The sequence below is a fragment of the Mesocricetus auratus genome, unplaced genomic scaffold (genome assembly GCF_017639785.1).
Source record: "Mesocricetus auratus isolate SY011 unplaced genomic scaffold, BCM_Maur_2.0 Super-Scaffold_4256, whole genome shotgun sequence".
NCBI lineage: Eukaryota > Metazoa > Chordata > Mammalia > Rodentia > Cricetidae > Mesocricetus > Mesocricetus auratus.
The window spans coordinates 20,085,050-20,097,720 of record NW_024429182.1 but is presented as its reverse complement, the minus strand read 5'-3'; positions in this window follow the sequence as shown (position 1 = coordinate 20,097,720).

The following is a 12,671-nucleotide window of genomic DNA, read 5'->3' as shown; positions in this document are numbered from 1 at the left end:
AGAGGACATAAATATAAATGGGGGAAGGGGGTATGTCTGTGGTACCCGGAAGATTGAGAAGGAGAAGCTGGAGATAGATATGATCAAGATAAATCATTTGCGTGTGTAACATCCTCAAAGAATATATGCAAACACTTCATTAAAAATGTCATATGCCCTCCAAAGCCACAGAGAAACCCTGTCTTGAAAAACCAAAAAAAAAAATGTCATATGCACTACTGTTCTGACATTTCTTTCTTTGAATGTCAGTGATGTGGAGATCGCCCAAGAGTCACATTTTTTTCTACAAGTTTCTGTTGGTGTTCTCAGCTACATTTTAACCGCATTGCTTGTCTTTTAAGTTATCGATTTGCTGGCGTTGAAGTACACGAGCTGCTTTTATTGAGCGTTTCGTCATTTGCCTTTTGGCTTTTTTCATAGTTTCTTTCAGTACCTGAAACCTGTGTCCACGTTTCAGGGGCAAGATGTGATTTTTACTTTCAAATGGTGGCTCCTGGCGTTTCTGAGCTTCATCTTCTACTTCAGGGGCTTCTTTACAACTTTTAAATAATTCCTCAATTTGCATCTAATACTTTTATTTCCTTGTTTAGCCTTCTAATCCATCTGGAGTTTATTTTTACGTGGGAAGTAGGGTAGAGTGTCACTGTGCTTTCTTCCAGACGCAGAGCTGGAGAAACTAGCATCTTTTCCCCTCCAAATGAAGCACCATTTTTAATTATATTAAGTTCCCATTTGAATTTCTTGTGGACTCTTTATTAACCCCTGCTTAGCTTGTTTCTTCATGCACTATACATATGATTTTATCATACTAGATTGGTAGTGCATTTGTTACCTATGGTTGGCATTGCATTCAACTAATAACAACATGGATACCAACAGTGGAAATTGAAATGAGCAATAAATTGCTTTCTTTCACTTCAAAGGAGCCTGATGTAATAATCCCAGGATTGGCATTAAGGCATCGTGCTCATCAGGAACCCAGGCTCAGCCATCCTCCTCAGTGGCTTTTCCTCCATGGTGTACCTCATGCTCTGTGGTGACTGCTAAGGCTCGGTCACACATCCCTTACTCCACAAAGGAATCAGACGATATAGAGGAAACATGTTGACTAGCTGAGTGTTTAAAAAAAACTTTTCTGAAAGTTTCTCCTAACACAATGCCAAACTCTTACGTGAAAGAGAAGTGGCAAAGAAGCTCTTCAGTGTTTGGTATTGGTAGTGACAGTCTCCACTGTGTCTGCTTGGTAGACTCTTCCACCCCTTCTCTTTGTTGTTGTTGATGGACTAGTCATTTCTTTGTTTATATTTTTTGCAGAGATAAAACCCCAGGCTTTCTACACACTAGAAAGCATTCCAGCAGTGAGCTACTGTCCAGCCACCCCTAATCCCCCCCTTTTTGTCAAATAAACAGTTTTTTTTTTTTTTTGGTTTTTCGAGACAGGGTTTCTCTGTGGCTTTGGAGGCTGTCCTGGAACTCACTTTGTAGACCAGCCTGGCCTTGAACTCACAGAGATCCGCCTGCCTCTGCCTCCCGAGTGCGGGGATTAAAGGCGTGCGCCACCAACGCCCGGCTAAATAAACAGTTTTTAAAAGCACTTTTAGGTTTCTGGAAATTTAGAGCAGACAGTCTAGAGAGATTCCATATACTCCCTGCTCCTCCTCCCTTCTTTATGGCATACTCTACATACATCTCCTTGTTAGCATCTTGCATTGTGTATACATCTGTTGCAGTTAATAGACCAACACTGATATATTGCTATTAAATGAAGTCCATAATTTCCATTAAGGTTCACACTGCATCAGGGGTTTTTGAACACACACAAGCAAACCCAAATGCATATGTTCGTGCACACAAGCACACAGACACACACACACAAACACACACACACACACACACACGATGGGGGGCAGTCTTTTAATTGGTGCTGCTCTGGCTTTTATTCTGTCTGGTGGTCATTTGTAGATCCAGATTCATTCCTTCATGGGCTATCCTGTGCTTTGTAACTATGTAAGAAATCTAAACATCTCTCCTGGACAGCTGTAGACATGGCTGCCAGAGAGGGGTCCATCTGTGAGCTGTACCCTTATGTAACCTTCCCAGTAGTGTTTCCTTCCTTTCTGTTTGTCCCAATACAAGCTGATGCTATGGGGGTCCACCTGCCTTTGCTGTCCTCATGTTGGGATTATAAGTGTATGTCACCATGCCTGTGTCTTGTTTATTTTGGAGACGGTTGGTCAACTGGCTGGTTTGCATCAACTCTGAGGATTGAACTCATGTCCTGGTGCTGTAAGGTAAGAATTTTATGGGCTAAGCTATCTCCTCAGCCCCACAGTAAATCTTGTGCTACACAAAGCTCTCTTTATCTGTCATTTCTACTTTTCAGTGGCCACTAAGGGCACCCATGACTTACCTGGTGACAAACTCCTCCCTGTACATTGTTAGTCCTCCTCTCCACTCTTTCCTCCTGTGATTTCCTTTGACCTAGGGACTTTCCTGTCCAAGTCTTGCTAAGTCTCTCCTAGAATTCCCCCAAACAACCAGTCAGCATTATGCATGGCTGATTATTTAAAATAAAGGATGGGTCCTTGTAATAGTCCTCCACAAACTAAGTGCCCAAGAAACTGAGCAGGAAAGGGCCCACTGCTTCTAGAACTCATCAGGTGTCCTGTGTCTGGTGCTGACGTGGCCCTTCCACTCTGGCCCCCGTGAGCTGCAGCTGTGCCTCACCTCAGCTTTGCCCAGCACCGTCTCCTCCCTGGCTCTTGCAACAGATCACTCTCTGTTCTCTGTCCCTGCTCTCTCCCCTACTTCTCTGCCTCACTCTGTACCTTTTCCTTTCCCTCTGTTGAATGTTTTCCCCAGTCCACGGTCTCTTTTCCAGTCTGTTGCTGTTCTTCTTGCTTGACTTCTTAATATAAAATCAATATGTCCTTACCACAAGAGTCAGTACGGTAAGCCTTGCCTATCAAGGATCTAGGGAGTAGAACTCTCCGGGTGATGACGCAGTTGGCTGGGACTGGGAGAGACACAAGAAAGGGACTTGAAAACCTCACTCTCTTCCCTTCACTGTTCCCCAGCTCCCCAGAAGATGCTTCCCTGAGAGGCATAAAGGCCACTCATGAAGCCAGTGCTGATGCTAACCTTTCTGAGATCCACTGAGCAATGAGATCTCCTTCTCAAGCTAGATCAAAAAAGTGATGAATACTCATTCCATAAAAATTAAAATACAGCAAAGTTAAGTACAACATAAAAAAACGTGCAATCTCCCCAGTCAACAATAGCCCTGCAGCAATACAGGGCCTGGCCTCTGTAGGGACAAAAACTCTTGTCTTCAAGTACAGAAGGTACAAACTTCTGGAAATATAAGCTCATTTTGTTTTTGTTTTTAAAGTTTCCATATATTTATTGATTTTTAAAAGATTTATTTTTATTATTTCTAACTATGTATATATGTGTCTGTATGTAGATATGCACACATGAGTGCAGGTACCCAAGGAGGCCAGAGGCATCAGATCCCCAGGAGTTAAACAACACGAGTCCCGGAAGTCAAAACGGTGGACATGAATACTGAAGAGAGGCGTCCATATTGAAACCCCTGCTCCCCTGAGACTCAGGGAACATGTCGGAAGAGGAGGCCAAAAGAATGTGAGGACTGGAGGATGGGGAGGAGTGCTGTGAAACGCCATCTTTGGGACATGACACGGCAGTTGTACCTGTGAAATCACAGAAGCTGTGATTACCTGCACAAGACCAAGATTGTCACCATCGTATCATGGGTGAGGGAGAGACAAAGAGGCCCCACTGCTGAGGAGTTATTGCAGTTAGTGGTTGCTGAGGGGTGAGGAATCATACTCCTTGATGATACAGATACTAATAAATTTCCTTTCTTAAGGAAATAACCTCCCGCCATGCTCATGCAAGCAAGCAGCCCTTACGTAAGGCAGTGGGCCGCCAAGAAAGACATGAAAGCAGGAGGAGGATACGTTACAGAAAGCGGTTTGACAGGAGGGGAAGGGAGATAAGAAGATAATGGGGGATGGGAATATGATAAAAGTACACCATTTACATATTGCATGCATGTATAAAACTGTAAGAGGTGGGCTGATGATAGCACTTACTGGGCAAAACACTTGCCTCGTAGGCCTGATGGCCCGAGTTCTGTCCTTGGGACCTACAGAAAGGCAGGAGAGAACCACCTCTACAGAGTTGTCTTCTGGCCCCCGTGAGTATGCCCATGCACAGATGCATCACACATGCATGCAATAATAATGGAGAATGTTTTTACAAGGCATTGTGAAATAAAATCAGAGGCCTTTCTTGAAAGGTGTTGATAACAACCAAGGTACTGTACTGAATCTACTGTATGGTGTGACTGTCGTAGCGCACCCACCACAGAAGACTGCTCAGACACAAGTTTAAACCAATAGAAAGTCTCTATTAGCCAGCTGGTGACTGCACTGGATGTTTGGGATCCCAGTGTAGCCCCAAGTTTTTCTCAGGGTGATTTATGCACACACACAAAAAAAATGTCCTGGGTTGACATACTTCAGTTAACAAGAACAGTTAGCCAGAAACAGAACTACAGAAATCAAAAAGCAAGGTTGTACATTTAGAGACTTTCCCAGAACTATGGGCTTTGATGAATTAGGTTTTTGTTTTAGTTTCGGCAGGCGGTGCCATCTGTGTGCTGAGTTTTACAGCCTGAACAGTACTTCCATCATGGAATCAACTGTCTTAAGTCTTGGGGCCTACTAAGGTCTGAGGTCCTGTTACATGACTAAGAACTTTATATTATATTTTTCTTTAAATTATATGTGTGTGTGCACGCACGCGCACGCACGTGCACACCCATGGGGGTTAAATTCACTTGAAGCATATACCTCAATATTTTTCATAAGTTTACATGTCATGTAATTCTTACCATCCTCAAGACAGAATATATGCATTCATCCTCATGTGCCTTCTTACAGGTTTGTTTTTATTATTTTTATTTGCATGTGTATGTGTGAGTATATGCCACATGAATGTAGGTGCCCACAGAGGCCAGACAAGGCACCCAACCTGAGTGCTGGGAACCAAATTCAGGTCCTTTGGCATAACAGCAGTGCTTTTAACTGCTGAGCCATCTCTCCAGCGCCTTCATATGCTCTTCTATCTGCATCCATCGGTAGCTATGAACTTGCCTTTGCCACTAAGATGAAACCGGTTTTCTAGTTTCATGTAAAGGGAACCACGTAGTATGTGTTGTGTGTCTGTATTCCATTTAAAATGTTTGTGAGATTCATCCATGAGGTGTGTGTATCATTAGTTCATGCCTTTTATTGCGCATTAGAATTCTGTTAGGAGTATAACCACTGTTTTTAGGATGGTGGTTACACTCCATCAAAACTCTCAGCACTCAGGAGGCAGAGGCACGCAGATCTCTGTGAGTTCAAGGCCAGCCAGGACCACACAGAGAAACCCTGTTTCAAAAATAATAATAACAAAATAAGAGTATACCACAATTTTTAATCTGATAGACATTTGGTTCCTTTGCACTTGAATAAAGCTATTATGACCATGCATGTGTGAATCATTGCATAAGTGTGAGTGTTCACTTATCTGGGATGGGATGTGGGCTTATGTGATATTTAGTTAACAAATAAGGGACTTTGAAGCTGTTTTCCCAAATGGGTGTACCATATACTTCTCCAAAATGGTAAGATCTAATTCCTACTTTTAAGAAAGTTACCACCCTCGGGATGCCCCCATCCTAGATCCCAGATTTTAGAGACTAGTGAATACCTAAAGTTTTCGGAGCAGGGAGGGAGAGAGGGAGCAGGAGAAGAAAGTTAGTGCCAGGGTCACCCAGCAGCCCCCTTGGTGTGTCTCTGGACAGGCAGCTGCTTCTATCTCCTTTAGACCTGAAAGCGATCTCCAGGTCTCAGTCTGGGACCCCTGGGACCTGGTGGACCCCTGGGACCATCTCCAGAGAGTGTTGAATGAGGAAAAACACTCAATGATCCTGGGGAGAGGAAGTATGGGGAGTGAGGTCTGAGGGAATCCTCTGCCACTTTCTGTTTTCAGTGTTTGCCAGAGAAAGACGCCTTAAGGCTTAACCCCTCCTCCTTCAGTCCTTCACTGAACATCCCAGCTGAGGAGGAAGTTCTGTCCAAAGGAGAAGGAACAATGACAGTGAAAACACACATGAAACCAGGTTTAAAGTGACAGAGAACAGCATGGCTGCCAGGTTGGCTCTGCATGGAGGGCGCACACTGCAGGCACAGCCGGGGGCATTAGTGGGCTGCTGGCACAGCCGGGGGGGCAGTAGTGGGCTGCTGGCACAGCCTGGGGGGGGGGGGGCAGTAGTGGGCTGCTGTGCTGTGCTAAGGCATCCCAGTGATGAACCCAGCATGTGCTTGCTAACCCTGCAGAGTGACTTCTTGTCCCAGCAGCAACAGGACTCGCACGCAGGCAGACAGCCTTGAGCTCTTACCCCTCAGGACACACAGGAATGAGCATCTATTGGTATCAGAAAAAATGAAATATGAATGCATACTGTCATGTCAGTGGGTAGGAAGACAAAGTTCAAAGAGCCACAGGTCTCCTGAGGGCACTATCTCGTTACATCAAAGAGGAAGTGGACGGGGAGATGGGGAGGAAGGAACAAAGGGCAGGGCTTTACTGAAGGGTCTTATTGAGAAATGCAATCAAAATGAAGGGTGTGCAATTAACCTGGGTGTCCAAGGTCAGAGGAATGAGATGACGGGAGAGCACAGCCAGACAGTAGGAACTGATGTAGTCCCTAAAGACAGTGCAGGAGGAAATCATTCCTTCAACTGAGTGGCATTCGGAAAACAATGGTCTGAACAGTGAGTGGTCCAACTGCATCCCATTCCTCCGTCTAGTGAGAATAAGAAGGTTCTACCTCATAAGAATGTGTTGGGCAGCAAATCAGTACCCATCCCAAGTATACGCACGGACTTTGGACTCCCATAGAACAATATGAGGTGCACTCTCACCCCGAACTCTTGGGGAAGGGTCTAGGCCCTGCCCTATATGAAATGACAGACTATGCACACCCCCATGGAGGGCCTCACCCTCCCTGGGGAAATGAGGGGATAACGGGGGGGTGGGGGGGAGGGCTCGGGAGGAAGGGAGGGAATGGGAGAGGGACCTGGAACTGACTTGTGAAGCAACCTTGTTTCTTATCTAAATTTAAACTGGAAAATAAAATTTAAAAAAAAGACATAAAAAAAAAAAGAATGTGTGACAAGACTTAGTTGATTCTGGTTCCTCTTTTGTGAAAAATACTGATGTGTATACTTTGAATAAATTAATTTCATGTATGTAAATTTCCCTAAAAGTTGATTTAAAATAGAATGTTTAAAAAAAAAAAACAAAAACAAAAAACCAGGGCTGGAGAGATGGCTCAGAGGTTAAGAGCACTGGCTACTCTTCCAGAGGACCCAGGTTCAATTCCCAGCACCCACATGGCAACTGACAGCTGTCTGTAACTGCTGTTCCTTATACAGACAAACAAGCTGGTAAAACACCAATGTACATAAAATAAAAATAAACTATTAAAAAAACAGAATATCAAAGGAAAATATGAAAAGTACTTGAAGCCAGGGTTGTTAGTTTGCTATTTTTTTTTATTTTCCAGTCATTTCAATTTATTGCCATTTATATTAAAAACTATGTGACATGCTTGAGAGATGGCTCAGTGGTTAAAAGCTCTTCCAGAGGACCTGGGTTCTTTTTTTTTTTTTGGTTTTTCGAGACAGGGTTTCTCTGTGGCTTTGGAGGCTGTCCTGGAACTCACTTGGTAGTCCAGGCTGGTCTCGAACTCACAGAGATCTGCCTGCCTCTGCCTCCCGAGTGCTGGGATTAAAGGCGTGCGCCACCAACGCCCGGCTGAGGACCTGGGTTCTACTCCTAGCACCTACCTAGCAGCTCACAATCCTCTGTAACTCCAGTTCCAAAGGGTCTGATGCCCTCTTCTGGCCTCTGTGGACACCATGCACCAATGTGAGGCACAGATATGCATATAAAATACACAACCCACATAAAATGAATTGATTAGTTTTTTTAAAAAGCTATGTGGTAGAGCCCTAAATGTAGTGTTGCATGTCTTTAATTCTAGCACTCAGGAGACAGAGGCAGGCAGACTCTATGAGGGAATTCCAGGTCAGCCAGCGTTACATAGTGAGACCTTGCCTCGGAAAACAAAACAAACCAGGCATGGTGGCATACTCCTTTAGTCTCAAGCACTCAGAAGACAGAGGCAGAGGGATCTCTGTGAGTTTGAAGCCAGTCTAAAAGAGAAACAGAGCTCACGCCTTTAATCCCAGCACTAGAGGGGTGAAGACAGGAATAAAGGTGGGAGGAGACAGGAACTCAGGGAGTCTGAGCATTGGTAGTGGTGAGAACTCTCTAGTGGCTAGCCACTCTGCTTCTCTGATCTTCAGCTTTAACCCCAATATCTGCCTATGGGTTTTTATTAAACGTGCTACAATCTTTTCTGAAGGAAACATGTCAGACTATGTGATGGTTGGCACCTGCCCCAGATCTGGAGAGATGTCTCAGTGGTTAAGAGCACTGGATCTCCCAGAGGACTTAATTCCAGAGTTCAATCTCCAGCAATTACATGACAGTTCACAACTGTCTGCAACTTCATTTCCAGGGCACCCAATGCCCTCTTCTGGCCTCTGCGGGTACCAGGCATGCAAGTGGTACCCAGACATACATAAAAACAAAACCCCCACACATAAAATAAAAATAGCAGGGTGGTACATGCCTTTAATCCCAGCACCCAGGAGACAGAGCCATGTCGATCTCTGAATTTGAGTCCACCCTGGTCTACAGAGTGAGTTTCAGGGCAGCCAGGGTTACACAGACAAACACTTTCTCAAAAACAAACAAACAAAAAACAAAAACAAACAAAATAAATAAAATAAAAATAACTTTAAATCGAGGCCAGGCTGGACCGACAGCCTCCAAAACAATACAGAGAAACCCTGTCTCGTAAAACCAAAAAAAAAAAAACAAAAACAAACTTTAAAAAGAAAAGTTTATTTCAGACTAAAAAGAGTTGTGGAGTAGAGAGAAGAATCAGTGGGTAAGGGCACTAAGTGTTCTTCCAGAGGACCTGGGTTTATTTCTCATGATCAACTGTACCGAGTCTTTCTCTGTCCCACCAGCCAGTTCCCAAGTAAATGGCACGGAGACATTACTAATTATGAAAACTTGGCCTATAGCTTAGGCTTGTTTCTAACTAGCTCTTATAACTTAAATAAACTCATATGTTTATCAATCTGCGTTCTACCATGTGGCTTTTACCTCTATCCCATTTTGTGTGTCCAACCCATCTGCGTCTGGCTGACTTCTCTCCCCTCTCTGCCCTTCTTCTCAGGGTCCTCTCTTCCCTGAAAATCCTGCCTAGCTATTGGCCATTCAGCTTTGTATTAAGCCAATCAGAGTGACACATATTCACAGTGTGCAAAAAGATTATTCCACAACAACTAACAACCGTCTGTACCTTCAGTTCTGGGAGATCTGACACCCTCTTCTGTGGGCACTAATCACACAAGTGGTACAAAAAATACTCATACACATAAACCAAAATAAATAAATAAAAAGTGTTGTTGAATAATTTTGTTACATATATGATGAAATTGAGAGTGGTTTTCCTAGTGAAACAAATTAACTAAATGAAGAAAAACTCAGAGGCTGGCTGTCAGAGACATGAGCATACTCTTAGGAATCTCAAGTGTCCACTAAGCATCGCTAGAATTGGTGAGACAGATCCCAATACAGGATAAAGGTGGAGCTGATGGCTCACATCTTTAGTCCCAGTGTTTAGGAGGCAGAGGCAGATGGATCTCTGAGTTTGAGGACAGCCTGGTCTACAGAGTGAGTTACAAGACAGCCAAAGCTACATAGTGGGACCCTATCTCCAGGGGGGAAAGGTAACAGGTGATAACAGCATATACACAATGACTTTGTTTCTCTGAATAAATATCAAGTTCACTTTGGAAGCCTCACCTGTGGCTACTTCTGTGCTGGTAGGAATGGGTAGAAGGTGTGACAGGGACTAAACTGTGCCGGCGATCTCGGCTTCATTTGCATGGATAGGCTTTGCTTGGTGCGGTGGTTATTACCTTCAGAGATTTGGCAGGGGCTGCTGAGGTGTGCATGGGGTACTAGCTGTGCATCTTTCTCTCCTCTCTGTTCCGTGGACCTCTGTCCTCAGCTGAAGCAGGGAGGAGATCCCAACCTTGGATAGTCTCCAGGGAAGCTGTACTCCTGAGTTACAATCTTTCCTCAGCTGGGTTCATGCTCAGCCTTCTTTTGCAATTTTATTGATGAATAAAGAAGGAAAAAGGAGGAGAGGGAAATATTTCAAAAGAAGAAAGGGAAAGACTAGTAAATCTGACAGAAGGGCACATACATGTGTTTGCCTAAAGAAAGGAAGGATATGCACTCAAGTCTTACAGTACTGGGTCAGCTGGTGGGCAGGGTATGTCGGGGGACAAACAGAGGACTTGTTACTTTACAGAATTTCCTGTTTTAGACTGCAATCCAATTTTAGGTATATACTCAAAGAAAAACCATATCCATACAAAAACTTGTATACAGATACTCATGTCCACCTTACTCATAAGGCAAAAAGTAGGAACAACTAAAATATTTAAGTAACGAATGCACGAATAAACTGGGATAGATACATCTACATGGTGTGATATGAGCTGGCAGTAGGAAGTTACGTAGCACTGTCGCAATATATATGATCCCTCAAAACGTCATGCTAGCCGGGCGTTGGTGGCGCACGCCTTTAATCCCAGCACTCGGGAGGCAGAGGCAGGCGGATCTCTGTGAGTTCGAGGCCAGCCTGGTCTACAGAGCGAGTTCCAGGACAGCCTCCAAAGCCACAGAGAGACCCTGTCTCGAAAAACCAAAAGCCAAAAAAAAAAAAAAGTCATGCTAAGTGAAAGAAACCAGCCACAAGGACCACATAGTGTGTGACTCCATTTGTATGAGACCTTCAAAATAGATAAAAAGTAGGTCAGATGTTCCCAGGACGGAGGGAGTGAGGGCGCTGCAGTCTGGAGTAGGTGGTTGGTAAGGACAGTTTTTCTTTGAGGGCGAGGGGGGGTGTTGATTGCACTTGTGGTGATGATTGCACAGATCTATGAACAACAACAACAACAACAAAAAGCCAGCAAACTGCACACTTGAACTGGGTCAACTGAATATCTTGCAAAGCACATTTTGCCTTTGTACTAATAAAATCAGCAACTTTATATGTTAATGAATATATCATGATATGGGTTTTCAGTCAGTAAATGCCCCTCAAATTCCAAATTATTATGATTTCGACTTTACCCCTATCCAGGCCCCTGACAGCTGCTCTTATAAACAGGTACGTTCTCAAACAGAAGAGTGAGGGAACACATGCAGTTCTGACAAAAAGAAAAGGGAGAAATAAAAGCGCATACCAATGAACAAAATGGAGAATTCAGAATTCACTGTAAACACTGTAAGCTTTTTATAGTTATGCAGTGAGGACAATTTCCTTGAATGGCATTGGAATAATTAGTAATTTGGGGCAGAAACAAAATTAGACCCATATCTTAAGAACATACCACAAAAGAAACCTCCAGATGGGCTGAAGTGTTAAATATCAAAATCACATTAAATAAAATGAAGAAGAAATAAGAATGGCATGTTTATCGGAGTCAGGAAGGATATTTCTCAACTCTAAAAGCAACTGAAAAGTATTACTAAAGTCGGATGTCCCTATACTTGAAAATCTCATTTCTGTACCTTAAAAACAAAAATAAGATAAAAGATTATAGATTATTTCTCATGTAAAATTAACAGAAAAGATTCAACTATTTGCAAATTTTTAGTGATATGTCATTTATGATTTGTTAAAGCTTACCGGAGGATTCAGAAAGCAAAGTCAGCCACAAACTGTAGAAGTCAGGCACACACCTTTAATCCCAGCAGCCAGAAGCTAGGAGCTGGTAGTACACACTTTTAATCCTAGGACTCAGGATTAAGAAGTAGACGGATCTCTGTGAGTTCAAGGTCACCCAGATCTACACAAGAGTGAATGAGTCTAAAAGAGAATTATAGCTCACACCTTTAATCCCAACATTAGGGAAGTATGTAAGACAGAAGCAAGGTCTCAGAGAGGCATTCGTTCTCCAGCCGCTCTGAGGAGAGGTAAGAGCTATGGAGACAGCTATCAGTCCATTCATCCTGAGGTAGTGGTAAGAGCTAGTGGCTGGCTGTTTTGCTTTTCTGAACTTCAGCTTGAAGTTTCAACCCCAATATCAGTCTCTGGGTCATTTATTTATTCCTGTTACACCTATTTAAAAAAAAAGGTGGAGAGGAGAGTCCAGTGAGTAAATGAACAGAGAAAATGAGCAGAGAATTTGTGTCAAGGGAATCAATCCTAAGTAGGAACATATACAACGGTTCATGATTGCTGCAATCAAAGGAATGCAAATGAAACAGATTTTATAGCCACTCTCCTATGTTGACCTGCAGGAATTCTCCTATGTTGACCTGCAGGATTGCCTTATGTCTTGAACTTGTTTCAACAAACCATTGTTCTGAATCCTCTTTTTCCCTGGATTAGTGATCAAATATAGCAAGCCCATGGTCTATGCCACTCATCC